The 14,772-nt window shown below is 44.3% G+C and overlaps 1 protein-coding gene across 7 annotated transcripts in view; it reads right to left on the bottom strand.

Moving 5' to 3' along the window:
* LOC135364281 (thyroid receptor-interacting protein 11-like) overlaps positions 1-14,772 on the bottom strand; it is a 69,110-nt gene that overhangs the window by 43,241 nt on the left and 11,097 nt on the right. The window contains exons 2-4 of one of the 7 annotated variants that reach the window (XM_064590243.1): positions 8,287-8,437; positions 5,972-6,091; positions 9-164 (exon numbers count right to left, since the gene is read on the bottom strand). The exons of 1 other annotated variant lie outside the window; for it this stretch is intronic. The gene's annotated coding sequence lies outside the window, so the exon portion shown is untranslated. 5 more of the 7 variants (XM_064590248.1, XM_064590246.1, XM_064590245.1 and 2 more) reach the window with 5 other exon arrangements.

The raw sequence follows: 14,772 nt of genomic DNA on the forward strand, positions 1-14,772 counted from the left end.
GTCTTTACCATTTCAACCAAATGGAGGGGCAGCTGGGTGGCTCAGTCAGTTGAACGGCCAACTCTTGGTTTAGGCTCAGCTCAATTGTGTCCATATCAATTAGATCTATGGCAGAGAGTACATCCTCCGGTTCTTTCTTTTGTTGTGAATTCCTCCTTCTATTCCTTTTGCCCAGAGAAGAATGGAGGAACAAGAGAGCAACATAAAAAATATCAACCACGACGCAAGCAAATACACACTAGTCAAATCCGAAGAGGTCAGAAACCAAAAAAGAGAAGAAAAAAGAAATGTGGGGGGTGGCTGGGGGGTGGGAGAAGAGAGAATATTATCTCCCAGGTGGTCAAACCTCCATGAAATCCTGGGTGTATTTTGGCCTGTTTGTTAAAAGACACTAAATCCCAGAAGTGTAAAATCACCAAGGTTACATATATACAGACATAAAATTGAATGTAGCAGAAGGAAGCAAAACTGAAGACTATCTCTAAAAAATGGAAATGTAGAAAATGACAATCAAAAACGACTTAAAATGAAAGAGTTGATAAAATAAGAAACTAGTTGGGAAGAAAAAAAGAAAAGGAAAATTTTAAACTGCAAGATAAACGAATCATGAAATAACCTTTGAATTCAATTTACTGTTTTCCCCTAGTGCTGGAGTTTTGCACTCCTGTGGGCTCCTAAACTTCTTCCCCTGTTCTTCCAGCTGCTTTGCTCGGGGAGTGGCCTGCTGTGCTGACCCTCAGGTGTCTTGGCCTGGGGGGAGTTGTACCGCCCCTTGCAGGGGGGGGGGGGGGCGGGCTCAGTGTAAACTGCTTGTAGTTGCTCTATGTGATTCTATTCCCCGAAGGCTCTCTGGGCCACTTGAGAGGATGAAAAGAAAAATGGCCACGCCCCGATTTCCAGGCCCGGAGCGAAAAGATCGAGGTCCCCTCTCTTCAGTAAACTGTCAGGGATAAGCGGTCTTCAGTTTTGTGTGTGCCAAAGTCTGCAGGCTCCTGTGGTGAGGGCCTGCACCGATCCTCCTGGGAGAAGGCAGAGGGGCGCCGCCTTGTCTGCCCTGTGCAGGACCCGCATACAATAGCTGTCACCCAGATGAGCCGTGGTTCGTGGTTTATGGCAAACTGAGTTGAGAACCCCCCCTGCTCCCTGACCCTAACCAGTTTCCCCACTCCAGTGCCTGGGAACTCTGCCGGCTCAAGCACCCCTGTTCTTCCTGTGACCCCAGGGATCCTGAGGTCACACTGTCCCACCTTGGATGCTGCCCCACCTTGCCACCAGAGCACCTTTCAGGCAGGGCTATCTCTTAGCGGAGAAGATTTCTAAAGGTTCTGATTTTGCGCTCTGGGGCTGTATCACTTGCCTGTGGCCGGCTTACACAGGCTCCCTCTCCCCGCAGAGGATCTTCCCATATATCCCCGCAGATTCACTTCTCCGCACCTCTTACTTTGCAAAAAGTGGTCACTTGTCTATTAGTAGAATTCCAGCAATTCCTTCCTTACATCTCAGGTTGAATTCAGAGGTGTCCAGGATGATTTGATAGTTATCTAGCTACATTCAAGGGACCAGATGAAACGAGCTCCCCTACCGTGCCACCATCTTGCCTCCCTCCTTCGATCTCTTCCTTTTGTTTTGAAAGATTTATTTATTTTAGAGAGTGAGCGGGGGAAGGGGCAGAGGGAAAGAAAAATCCTGAAGCAAGCAGACTCCCCGCTGAGGAGTTACTGCAGGCCCTGAGGAGAAAGAGAGAGAGAGAAAGAGGGACAGAAGGTATATATGAACAAATCATAGCTGAGAACTTTCCTAATCTGGGGAAGGATACAGGCATACAAGTTCAAGAGGTAGAGAGAACCCGTTTCCAAATCAATAAAAATATATCAGCACCCTGACATACAGTAGCGAAGCTTGCAAATTTCAGAAATAAAGAGAAAATCCGGAAAGCATCTCAAGACAAGAGGTTCCTGACCTAGACGGGTAGGAACATTAGGCTGGCAGCAGACCTATCCACAGAGATCTGGGAGGCCAGAAAGGGCTGACATCATCTATTCAGGGTACTAAATGAGAAAAACATACAGCCAAGAATACTTTCTCCAGCAAGGCTGTCATTCAGAATGGAAGGAGAGCTAAAGGGCTTCCTGGACAAATAGAAACTGAAAGACTATGGGACCACTAAACGAGCCCTGCAAGAAATACTAAAGGGGGGGACGCTTGGGTGGCTCAGTCGGCTAAGCATCTGCCTTCAGATCAGGTCATGATCCCAGGGTCCTGGGATCGAGCCCCGCACTGGGCTCCCTGCTCCGCGGGAAGCCTGCTTCTTCCTCTCCTACTCCCCCTGCTTGTGTTCCCTCTCTCGCTGTGTCTCTCTCTGTCAAATAAATAAAATCTTAAAAAAAAAAAAAAGAAAGAAAGAAATACTAAAAGGGATCCTCTATGCCAAGAGAGAGCCCAAAAGTAACACTGGACCAGAAAGAAAAAGATCTACAGAAACAGGGACTATACAGGTAATACAACGGTACTAAACTCATCTCTCTCAATAGTTACTCGGAATCTAAATGGGCTAAATGCTCCAATCAAAAGACACAGGGTAGGGGCGCCTGGGGGGCTCAGATGGTTAAGCGTCTGGCTTCGGCTCAGGTCATGATCCCAGGGTCCTGGGATCGAGCCCCGCATCGGGCTCCTGGCTCAGCGGGGAGCCTGCTTCTCCCCCTCTCCCTCTGCCTCTCTCCCTGCTCATGCTCTCTCTCGCTCTCTCTCTCTCTCCCTGTATCTCTGTGTCTCAAATGAATAAATAAAATCTTCAAAAAAAAAGTCATCATTTAAAAAAAAAAAAAAGACACAGGGTATCCGACTGCATAAAAAAGCAAGACCCATCCATATGCTATCTACAAGAGACTCATTGTAGAACTAAAGACACCTCCAGATCGAAAGTGAGGGGGTAGAGATCCATTGATCACGCGAATGGACCTCAAAAGAAAGCTGGGGTAGCAATCCTCCTATCAGACAAATTAGATTTTAAACCAAAGACTGTATTAGGGGATGAAGAAGGATGCTATATCATACTTCAAGGGCCTACCCAACGAGAAGATCTAACAATTATAAATATATATGCTCCTAACTTGAGCAGCCAATTACATAAACCAATTAAGAACCAAATGAAGGAAACACGACGAGAATCATACAATAACTGTAGGGGACTTCAACACCCCACTCCCAGCAATGCACAGATCATCTAAGCAGATGATCAACAAGGAAACAAGGGCTCTGAATGACACACTGGACCAGATGGACTTCACAGGTACATCACAGCATGCCATCCTAAAGCAACAGAATACACATTCTTCTACAGGGCACATGGAACATTCTCCAGAAGAGATCCCATACCGGGGCACAAATCAGGTCTCAACCGATACCAAAAGATTGGGATTATTCCCTGCCTCTTTTCAGACCACTATGCTTTGAAACAGGAACTCAGTCACAACAGGAAATAGGGAAGGAACTCAAACACTCGGAGGCTAAAGAGCATCCTACGAAAGAATGAATGCATCAACCAGGAAATCAAAGAAGAATTAAAGATTTCATGGAAATGAATGAAACTGAAAACACAGCCGTTCAAAACCTTTGGGATCCAGCAAAGGCGGTCCTAAGAGGAAAGTACATAGCAATACAAGCTTTCCTCAAAAAATCAGAAAGTCTCCAATACACAAGCTAACCTTACGCCCAAAGGAGCCGGAGAATGAACACCAACTAAAGCCGAAACCAAGCAGGAGAAGAGAAATTATAGAGATTAGAGCAGAAAACAATGAAATAGAAACCAGAAGAACAGTAGAACAATCAATGAAACCAGGAGCCGGTTCTTTGAAATTATTAATAAGCTTGATGAACCTCAAGCCACACTTATCCAAAAGAAAGGGGAAAGGACCCAAAATAATAATGTCATGAATGAAAGAGGAGAGATCACAACCAACACCAAAGAAACACAAACCATCTTAAGAACACACACAGCAACTATAGGACAACAAATGAGGTCACCTGAAAGAAATGGATGCGTTCCTGCAAACTTGTAAGCCACCAAAACTGAATCAGGAAGAAATACAAAACCTGAACAGACCCATAACCAGCAAGGAAACTGAAGCAGTGATCAAAAAATCTACCAACACACAAGAGTCCAGGGCCACATGGCTTCCCAGGGGCATTCCACCAAACATTCAAAGAAAAACTAATACCTATTCTTCTGAGGCTGTTTCAAAAAACAGAAATGGAAGGAAAACTTCCAAACTTGTTCTCTAAGGCCAGCATGACCTTGATCCCAAAAACAGACAAAGACCCCATGGATGCAAAAATTCTCAGCACAATACTAGCGCATAGGATCCAACAGCACATTAAAAGGAGTATTCACCGTGACGAAGTGGGATTTATTCCTGGGCTCTAAGGGTGGTTCCACATTCGCAAATCAAATCAATGTGATACTTCACATTAATAAAAGAAAGGTCAAGATCCGTATGATCCTCTCAACGGATGCAGAAAAAGCACCGGACAAAATGCAGCATCCTTTCTTGATTAAAACTCTCCACAGTATAGGGGTAGAGGGGATATACCTCAATAACATAAAACCCATCTATGAAAAGCCCACAGCGAATATCATTCTCAATGGGGAAACACGGAGACCTTTTCCTCTAAGGTCAGGAACATGACAGGGAGGCCCACTCTCACCGCAGTTCTTCAACTAGAGAAGTCCTAGCCTCAGCAATCAGAAAACAACAAAAAAGAAATCAAAGGCATCCGACTGAGCAAAGAAGTCAAACTCTCACTCTTTGCAGATGACATGATACTTTATGTGGAAAACCCAAAACACCACCCCAAAATTGCTAGAACTCATACAAGAATTCAGCAGGATATAAAATCAATGCACAGAAATGAGTTGCATTTCCATACACTAACAATGAGACAGAAGAACGAGAAATGAAGGAATCGATCCCATTTACAAATGCACTGAAACCCATAAGATACCTAAGAATAAACCTAACCAAAGACGTAAAGGATCTGTACTCCAAAAACTACACAACACTTAGCAAAGAAATTGAGGAAGACACAAAGAAATGAAACAACGTTCCATGCTCATGGATTGGAAAAACACTGTTAAAATGTCTACACAGAGTAATCGAACCATTCGATGAGATCCCCATCAAAATACCATCAACTTTTTTCACAGACTGTAACAAATCATCCTAAAATGTGTATGGAACCAGAGAAGACCCCGAATGGCCAGAGGAATGTTGATAACGAAAACCAAAGCTAGTGGCATCACAATGCCAGACTTCAAGCTAGAGTACAAAGCTGTAATCATCAAGACAGTATGGTTCTGGCACAAAAACAGACACATGGATCAACGGAACAGAAGACAGAACCCAGAAATGGACCCTCAACTCTATGGTCAACTAATCTTCGACAAAGCAGGAAAGAATATCCAGTGGAAAAAGGACAGTCTCTTCAATAAATGGTACTGGGAAAACTGGACAGCCACATGTAGAAGAATAAAACGGGACCATTTTTTGGCACCATACACAAAGATAAACTCAAGATGGATGGAAGACCTTACTGTGAGACAGGAATCCATCAAAATCCTAGAGGAGAACACAGGCAGGAAGTTCTTCGACCTCAACCGCAGCGACTACTTGCTACATACATCTACAAAGGCGAGGGAGCAAAAGCAAAAATGAACTATTGCAACTTCATCAAGAGAAAAAGCTTCTGCACAGCAAAGGAAAAGGTCCGCAAAACTAAAAGGCAACCTACGGAATGGGAGAAGATATTTGCAAATGTCTTATCAGATGAATGGATAAAGAAGATGTGGTATATATATATATGTGTGTGTGTGTATGTGTGTGTATATATACACACATATATATATGTGTGTATATATACACACACATACACACAATGGACTATTACCCAGCCAACAGACAAGATGAATACTTACCATTTACATGCACACGGATGGAACTGGAGGGTATTATGCTGAGCGAAATAAGTCAATCCGAGAAAGTCAAATATCAAATGGTTTCACTCATATGTGCAATATAAGAAACAGGGCAGAGGACTGTAGGGGAAGGGAAGGAAAACAGAATGGGAAGTCATCAGCGATGGAGAAAAACCGTAAGAGACTCTTAACTCTAGCAAACAAACGGGAGGGTTGCTGGAGGGGTGGTGGGTGGGGGGATGGAGTAATTCGGTGATGGGCACTAAGGAGGGCATGTGATGTGATGAGCACTGGGTGTTATATGAAACTGACAAACTACTGAACACGACATCTGAATCTAATGATGTACTGTAAGTTGGCTAATTGAATTTACATTAAAAAAAGTAATAAATAAACCAAATGGAGTTGGTCTTCTGTTACACCCTGAAATGTCCTAAGTGGTATTCTGAGCGCATCAGTTCATTTCCATTTGCTTGATGAGTAAGCTGAAAGGGGTAGGGGGTGTGGGGGGGGGAGGGGAGGGGGTGTGTGTGGGGGGGGGTGTGCACGCTCGTGTGTGTGTGTGTATGTGTATGTGATGTCACCCAGCTGGGTTCTGAGCTCCCAGAAGCAGACAGATAATATATCTTCTCTTCATATCCACTGACAAGGCTTACCGCTGCCTGGACTACAGTAGGTGCTAATCCTGTACAAACACGCCCCCCGCCATCTCCCACGTCCATATTCCCACATCCACAGACACCCATAAGGAAGCACATACCTACTGCTGCTCAAGGCAGCAGCTCAACACAGAAACACACCAAGTACTCACTAAGGGACACAACTTGCTACAGCCCAGACTGTCAAGGAAAACTGACCCACAGAGTTTTACAAGGCTGAACAGGCTGCGTTGTCTAAAACAGTGCTTTTCAAACAGTGGATTGTGACCCATCCGTGTCATAAAATCAGTGTAATAGTTTGCAAATCCCCGTCTTAGAAAATGCAGTCAGCTAGAGTAAACTAGAAAAAATCAGTATGCGTTACATACTGTACGAGTTAAAGACTGTTTCTGTGAAGTTGTTGAAGTGTGTGTTTGGGGTATAAGTGCCATGAAAAATCTGTTCTCTACACAAACAAAAAAAATAGACCCTTAAACACCGAGAGCAAACTGATGGTTGCCAGACGGAAAGGGGGGGGGGCGAAATTGGTCAAAGGAATTCAGAGTTACAAGCTTCCACTTATATAAATAACTCACAAAGATGAAAAGTACAACATCCGGAATATAGTCCAAGAATATTGTCATAACAACTGTACCGTGACAGATGGTGACTATACTTAATCGTGGTGAGTGCTGAGTAATGAACAAACTTGTCGAATCACGATGCTGCACACCTGAAACTGACATAACATTGTACAGATCAACGAAACTTCCATAATGAAAAGAGAAAAAACTGTGTTCTCACTGTGGGTGGTTGGATGAGCACTGTCCTCACAGCCTTCATCTGGTGCCATCCAGTGGTAAAAGCCCTATCTGCAGTCGAGAAAGAACCACAGACCCGGGAGAAGAGTCCGCAAACATGGATGTCTGGTTGGAAGGGGCCTTCCAAATGACCTGGTCGACCCTGACATGCAGGGCAAGCACCCTTCAACAACACCGAGCTACTGCCTGAGCACGCCCCACCACGGAGGCACTCGCTCCCCCGCTGAGCAGCTCTACCTGCTGAAAAGCTGACCAAGCCGCCTTCCTCTAGGAGCTCCTCCCTGTCCTTCCTACTGCCCTCTCCTGGATGACAAGGAGCAGCTTCTGTGCTCGCCCTCAGTTTAACACTCTTGATCCAGTCAAGCAATACTTGTTGAGTGTCTGCTAAGTGCCAGGCACTGGGGATACAGTGGGGAACCCGGGAAGACACAGCGACAGAGACACAGAGAAGTCAGAGCTTATGCCAGATGAAGGACAACAGCATGGGGGCAGGAAGCGCCTCGGAATGTTCCAGTAGCAGAAGGTATACAGGGAGGTTGAAGAACAGCAGAGAAACAGGTGAAAGCTCAGAGATTTCTGGGCTGTATGTGTTTTCATTTCTCTCTGTTTTATAATTTTTCTAAACTAACCATAGGCCATATTTCATTCTAAGACACCATCAATTGTAAGACTGAAAAAAGAAAAAAGAAACACTGCCAGTTAGTCCATGTCTTTCTTATTGCTTACAATTCTCATTTCATGTTTATGAAAAAGCCCTTTTAGACTTTTGGGACAGAACAAAAGGGAAAGGATGAGTGACATGAGTTGGTCAAGTCTTCCCTTTCAGGAGATCTGTGAGTTGCCACACAACACTGACCTTCGAGCCGCCAAGGGCACTGGCGAGGCTGAGTTTCTGAAGAGATCGCCATCACCGGCTCTGAGATTGCTTTCCAAGCTCCCGACCCTCCAGGTGTAGGCTGTGTTCCTCTGTCTTTCTTGATCTCGTCAGAAGGTCTCAACGGATGGTTCTGGAATAGCAATCGGGATTTGCGCTCCTTCTTCAAATGGCCCTTAAATGGTACGTGGACCGAAGCAGCCAGGGGCTGCAGGTGCAGCGGTCCAGCCACGCCACGAGGAAGACCGAGCACGTCCACGTGCACAGATAATGACAACTCCAACATGGTGCACAGTGACTGCAGGACACATCAAGAGTGAATCTGGGCGCCTGGGTGGCGCAGTCTGTTGGGCAACCGAGTCCTGGCTGAGGCTCAGGTTGTGATCTCAGAGTCTTGACATGGAGCCCCACGTCTGGCTCCGCACTGGGCGTGCAGCCTGCTTGGGATCTTTCTCTCTCCCCTCCCCTCCCCTCCCTACCACCGTTCACATGTGTTCTCGCTCTCAAAAAGTTAAACAAATAAATAGATAAAATAAAACCCAAAGAATGAAAGATCTCTTTATTTATTTTTTCTTTATTGTGCTATGCTGGTCACCATACAGTACATCGGTTAGTTTTTCATGTAGTTGTTCCATGATTCATTGTTTGCGTATAACACCCAGGGCTCCATGCAATACGTGCCCTCCTTAATACCCATCACCGGGCTAACGCATCGCCCCACATCCCTCCCCTCTAACACCCTCTGTTTGCTTCTCAGAGTCCATAGTCTCTCATGGTTAGTCTCCCCCTCCGATCTCGCCCCCTTCATTTTTCCCTTCCTTCTCCTAAAGTCGTCCACGCAATTCCTTATGTTCCACAAGTAAGTAAAACCATATGATAAGTGACTTTCTCTGCTTGACTTAAGATGTCATATTTAGGGGCGCCTGGGTGGCTTAGTCGTTAAGTGTCTGCCTTCGACTCAGGTCATGATCCCAGGGTCCTGGGATCGAGGCCCGCGTCGGGCTCCCCGCTCAGCGGGAAGCCTGCTTCTCCCTCTCCCACTCCCCCTGCTTGTGTTCCCGCTCTCACTGTCTCTGTCAAAATAAAGAAATAAAATCTTTAAAGAAGGAAAAAAAAGATCCCATATTTAGAAAGACCTTTTCTCAGGGTTTATTCAATCCAGTGTTCCCTGCAATTTTCACTTCTTTTTAGTACCCAGGTCTGACGTGCTACCTAATATTTTCTTCTAACACACCCTGTAATAAATACCTATTAAAATGTAAAACTTCTATCTGGGTGCCACCTCAAGTCATCTCCCATTCCTCCCGTGGGAAACACTGATCTGCTGCAGCCACCAGTTCATTCAAGAAGCACTGACTGACTTGGCCCCTTCGGCAGGAGCGTCCCCTGCAACGGTGGGAACTTGCTAGGAAAGGTGTGACATGCCCTCCACCGGAGGGAATGGGAAGGGGCCCTCCCCGCTCTTCCAGCCAGTGAGGGTCCAGGCTGGGGCTGCTTCATTTCACTTCTCATCAACACTCATGAGTGCTGGCTACAATGCCAGGCATTATTCCACACGCTGGACAAACAGGAACACGTACAGCCCTCAGAAGCACCCTCTGTGGAAGGCACCGCTTACAGACAGAGGTCGAGGTTGTTTCCTCAAGCTGTGCAACCTCGGAGGAAACTTAATTCCATTGCTTTGCAAACCTACTTACCCACTTGGACTTCCATCCCTCCCCCAACACTTCAGTTGCTGATATGGTGTCGGTGTGTATGTGTGTCTGCTTCTGTAGGGATACACAGTGCATGTAGATAGATAGATAGATAGATAGATAGATAGATAGATAGATAGATAGATAGATAGATAGATAGATATGCGGTGCCCTGTATGTACATATATATGTACCTACAATGTATATATCTGCAATTGCAAGACTCAATCCAATACTCTCAGCATCGGTTTTCAAGTTGGGAATTTTAACTGCATGCTGCATACGGGCCTTGAAGATATGCTCTACCTCTCATTTTTAATTTTATTGTTGTTCTTTTACGTCCTTTAGTCTCAGTTTTGGGTTCCTATTTCCTGTTGCGTTTATTCTTGCTTATAAATGGAAGGCAGGAAGCAAAGTCTTACGCGCAACAGACTTTGTACCTACACAGACTTTGAGTTTGTTTCCCTTCTTGTGAGCGCTGTTGCTTTCCTCAGCAGATCCGCAAGGCCTTAAGTGTTTAATCACCTAAGAAAAACAAAACAAAAACAAAAGACAAAAAAACACGAAAAACAGGGGTGCCTAGGCGGCTCAGGCGTTTAAGTGTCTGACGCTTGATTCGGCTCAGGTCATGACCTCAGGTTCCTGAGATCGAACCCCGTGTTCAGGCTCCACGCTCAGTGCAGATTCTGCTTGTCCCTCTCCCCCTGCCCCCCTCCACTCTGTCTCGCTCTCTCAAATAAATAAATAAATAAATAAATAAATAAATAAATAAATAAATAAATAAATAAAATCTTAAAACAAAAAAACAAAAAACAACACTGGGCCTCAATTGACTAAGACTCACAGGCTATCATTTCCTCCCAAAGGAAGCTACTGCTATTGCTTTCTGGCTTCATCGAATTGCCAGTTACTTCACAAGGATCAATAGGATCTAAAATCTACTGTCTCTACTGCAAGGAGTCCCTGAACACTGGGCAAGACATGAACGGAAAAGGAACCAACATTGACCAGAGGGTGAATAAGGAGGAGAAGCCAATCAGAAATTTCCCACGGTACAATGTCTCATATCTGACTTAAACAAAAAAGAAAAAAGAAAAAAACAGTTAATAAAGAATACACTAATAAGATACCATGGATCTGAATAATGCTAAAGTACTTTTGGAAAAAATAAAACATTTAAGAACACGTATTCTGAATATTTTCTCCCAGTCTGTCTTGCCTCTTCGTTTTCTTAGTGTATCTATTTTTCCTTTCTAATTAGAACTTTTTGTGTTCTGCATACAAAACATTTGTCTACCTCAAGGTTGTCAAGACATTTTCCCATGTTTTCATACAAAAGTTTTACGGTTCTAGCTTTTTCCTTTTTTAAGATTTATTTATTTGAGAGAGAGCGCGCCCAGGGGGGAGCAGGAGAGGGAAAGAATCTCAAGCTGACTCCTCGCTTAGCGTGGAGCCTGACACAGGGTTCACACGGAGCTCAATCTCATGACCCCGAGATCATGACCTCAGCCAAAATCAAGAGTCGGACTCAAGCGACTGAGCCACCCAGGCGCCGCTGGTTCTCGCTTTCATATTTAGGCTTATGATTCATCCCAAATTAATGTGTGTATGTCAGAATGAGGGAGGGGTCAAGGTCCGTTTTCTTTCCGCCTGAATGTCCAGGTCACACAGAATTATTCATTAAAAAGACTTCCCTTTCCACCACTGAACTGACTGGACACTCTGGGCAAAAATCAGTCGACAGTACTTGCGTTTGGTCTATTTTTTGGACTCTCTGCTCTGCTCATTGATCTCTCTTTGTGTCAAAGACTTGGATTACTGTGGCTTTGCTCTAAGTCTTAAAATTAAGCAAGAAGAAGCAGTGTAAGTTCATCAACTGTGTTCTTCTTTTGAAGACTTTTTTGGCTATTCCAGACCCTTTGCATTTCCATATACATTTTAGAATCAACTTGTTCATTTCTTCTAAAAAACATGGCTAGGATTTAACTGGGATTGCACTGTTTGCATGAATCAAGGCGTGGAGAACAGAAATCTCCAGGACATCAAATCTTCCCCGATGTATGAACAAAACAGAGCTCCCATTTATTTCAGTCTTCTTGAATTCCTCTCAACAAAGTTTTTTACTTTTCTGTGTAAAGGTGTTTCATGTCTTTCATGAGACTTATTCCCAGCCAGTTTGGGGTTGTTTTGGTTGTTGTTTTTGTTGTGTAAGTAGGCTCCACACCCAGCATGGAGCCCAGTGCAGGGCTTGAACTCACAACCCTGAGTTTAAGACCTGAGCTGAGATCAAAACACAGATGATTCATCAACTGGGCCAGCCAGTCACCCCAACCAGTTTACGTGCTTTGATGCTACTCTAAGTATTTAAAATTTTTATTTTCCTATACATGTATTTTTAAAATACATCTGTATGACAAAGAATTCCTATTCAGAATATATAATAAACTCCAATAAGTCAAAACCAAAAACAACATTAACAACAAAAACGGGCAGAAGACTTGAACGTTCGACAGGTCACAAAAGATGTCGGAATGCCCAAGAAACACACGAAAAGGTGCCTAAGATCATGCTTCACCAGGGAAATGCAATGTGAAACCATAATGAGATGCTATTTCACCCTCACTGACAACACAGAATGTTCACGAGGATGCTGAGCAACTGGAGTATTGCTGGTGGGAAGTGTAAACTGATAAACCACTTTGGAAATTAGTCTAGCAGTTCAATATATCCCTTCGCTGTGACTAAGCAATTCCACTAAGCAATTTCAAGAGAAATTTAAGACTGCTCTAAGAATGTTTATTGTAGCCTATTCACAATGACCAAAAAATTGGATACAACAACATGCCTGATCATCAGATGAACAGATGAAAAAATTGTGGTATATGCACACTACATACAAAGGACCACACCATTTTACACTCACAAAGACTCTCTCCTTAAGCAAACGCTAGCCTGACTCCTCTGAGCCCTCTTCTCAAAGGGGCCTCAACCTTGGCTTATCATATGCAGACTCGCCCAAACACTAACATACTTCCTAACAACAGCTCAAGACCCCACCCCTAGGGTGACTCCAGTCACCCTTAGTCCCTACTGAGAAAACTCAAGGCATCCATGGTTTGTTCAGCCAACAATGAAAAGTCTGGCCTCTGTCTCCCAGTGAGTAAATGCAGGGGGTTTCACGTTTCCCACTTTTTGTAATCTTTTACTTCTCTGATTTAATTCACCTCTGGCATGACTCCCTCATCCTCTCTTTATAATGCCCTCGGTGGGGTGCCTGGGTGGCTCAGTTGTTCAGCCTCCGCCTTTGGCTCACGTCACGATCCCAGGGTCCTGGGATTGAGCCCCACATCGGGCTCCCTGCAGAGCAGGGAGCCTGCTTCTCCCTCCTCCCACTCCCCCTGCTTGTGTTCCCTCTCTAGCTGTCTCTCTCTCTGTGTCAAAAAATAAATAAAATCTTTAAAACATAAAATACCCTCTGTACAAATCAAGGTTGAGTTTCATTCAAGCTGGACTCTTTTCCTGACTACAATAGTCATTGCTGATTAAAATCTGTCCTTACCACTTAAAGTAGTAGGATCTGGCTTTGTGTATCTTGGATAAGTGCACACAACATGGATAAATCGCAAAGAACACACTGAGTGAAAGAAGACAAAACGATACATACTGCTTGATTCCATTTACACGACGTACAAGAAAAGGCAATTATACTCTATCATAGATCCTGAAATCAGAAAATGACCACTGGAGGTAAGGAGATTAACTAGAAAGACATACAAAGGAAACTTCTGGAGTTTCAGATACAGTTTTCGGGGATGGTGCACAGATATACAGTTGGCCCTTGATCAACCCAGGGGTTAGGGGCGCTGACCCCTGTGCAGTCCGAAATTTTCATTTAACTTTTACTCCCCAAAAACTTCCCTGCTAATTGCCTACTGACGACCAGAAGCGTTACTGATAACATAAACGGTTGATTAACATAGATTTTGTATGTTACATTTATTATACATTGTATTCCTTCAATAAAGTACACTAAAGAACATATTCAGAAAATCATACAGAAAATATGTTTACAGTACTGTATTCTATTTATCGAAAAATCTGCCTATAAGTGGACCCATGCAATTCCAACCCATGTTGTTCAAGAGTCAACTGTATACATTTCTTAATGCTCATCAAGCTGAACAATGAGACCTGAGCATTTTATTTTACAAATTATCTCCTTTTCTCCCCTGCCGTCCCACCTCTGTCACTGAAGAATACCTGGGGAGATTCTTGTCTTTGTTTCTTTTTTTAAATAGGCAACACACCCAGCACGGAGCCCAATGTGGAGCTTGAACTCACAACCCTGAGATCGAGACCTGAGCTGAGATCAACAGTCAGATGTTCAACCTGACTGAACCACCCAGGCACCCCTACCTGGGGAAATTCTAAAGGAAAGAAAAAAAGATGAGAGATGGAGCTGACCCACCAAGTTCCCCTTTCTTTCTTTCTTTTTTTTTTTTTTTTTAAAGATTTTATTTATTTACTTGACAGAGAGAGAGAGACAGCTAGAGAGGGAACACAGCAGGGGCAGTGGGAGAGGGAGAAGCAGGCTTCCCGCTGAGCAGGGAGCCCGATGCGGGGCTCGATCCCAGGACCCTGGGATCACGACCTGAGCCGAAAGCAGAGGCTTAACAACAGAGCCACCCAGGTGCCCCAATCCGAGTTCCCCTTTCAATATCCACTTACGCCTGCTTCCTTACGAAGAGGGCCCCAATTTTGTTCGAGGTATTAA

The sequence above is a fragment of the Mirounga angustirostris genome, unplaced genomic scaffold (assembly GCF_029215605.1).
Source record: "Mirounga angustirostris isolate CCGP_5_RB_7025 unplaced genomic scaffold, mMirAng1.0.hap1 SCAF_5, whole genome shotgun sequence".
Lineage (NCBI taxonomy): Eukaryota > Metazoa > Chordata > Mammalia > Carnivora > Phocidae > Mirounga > Mirounga angustirostris.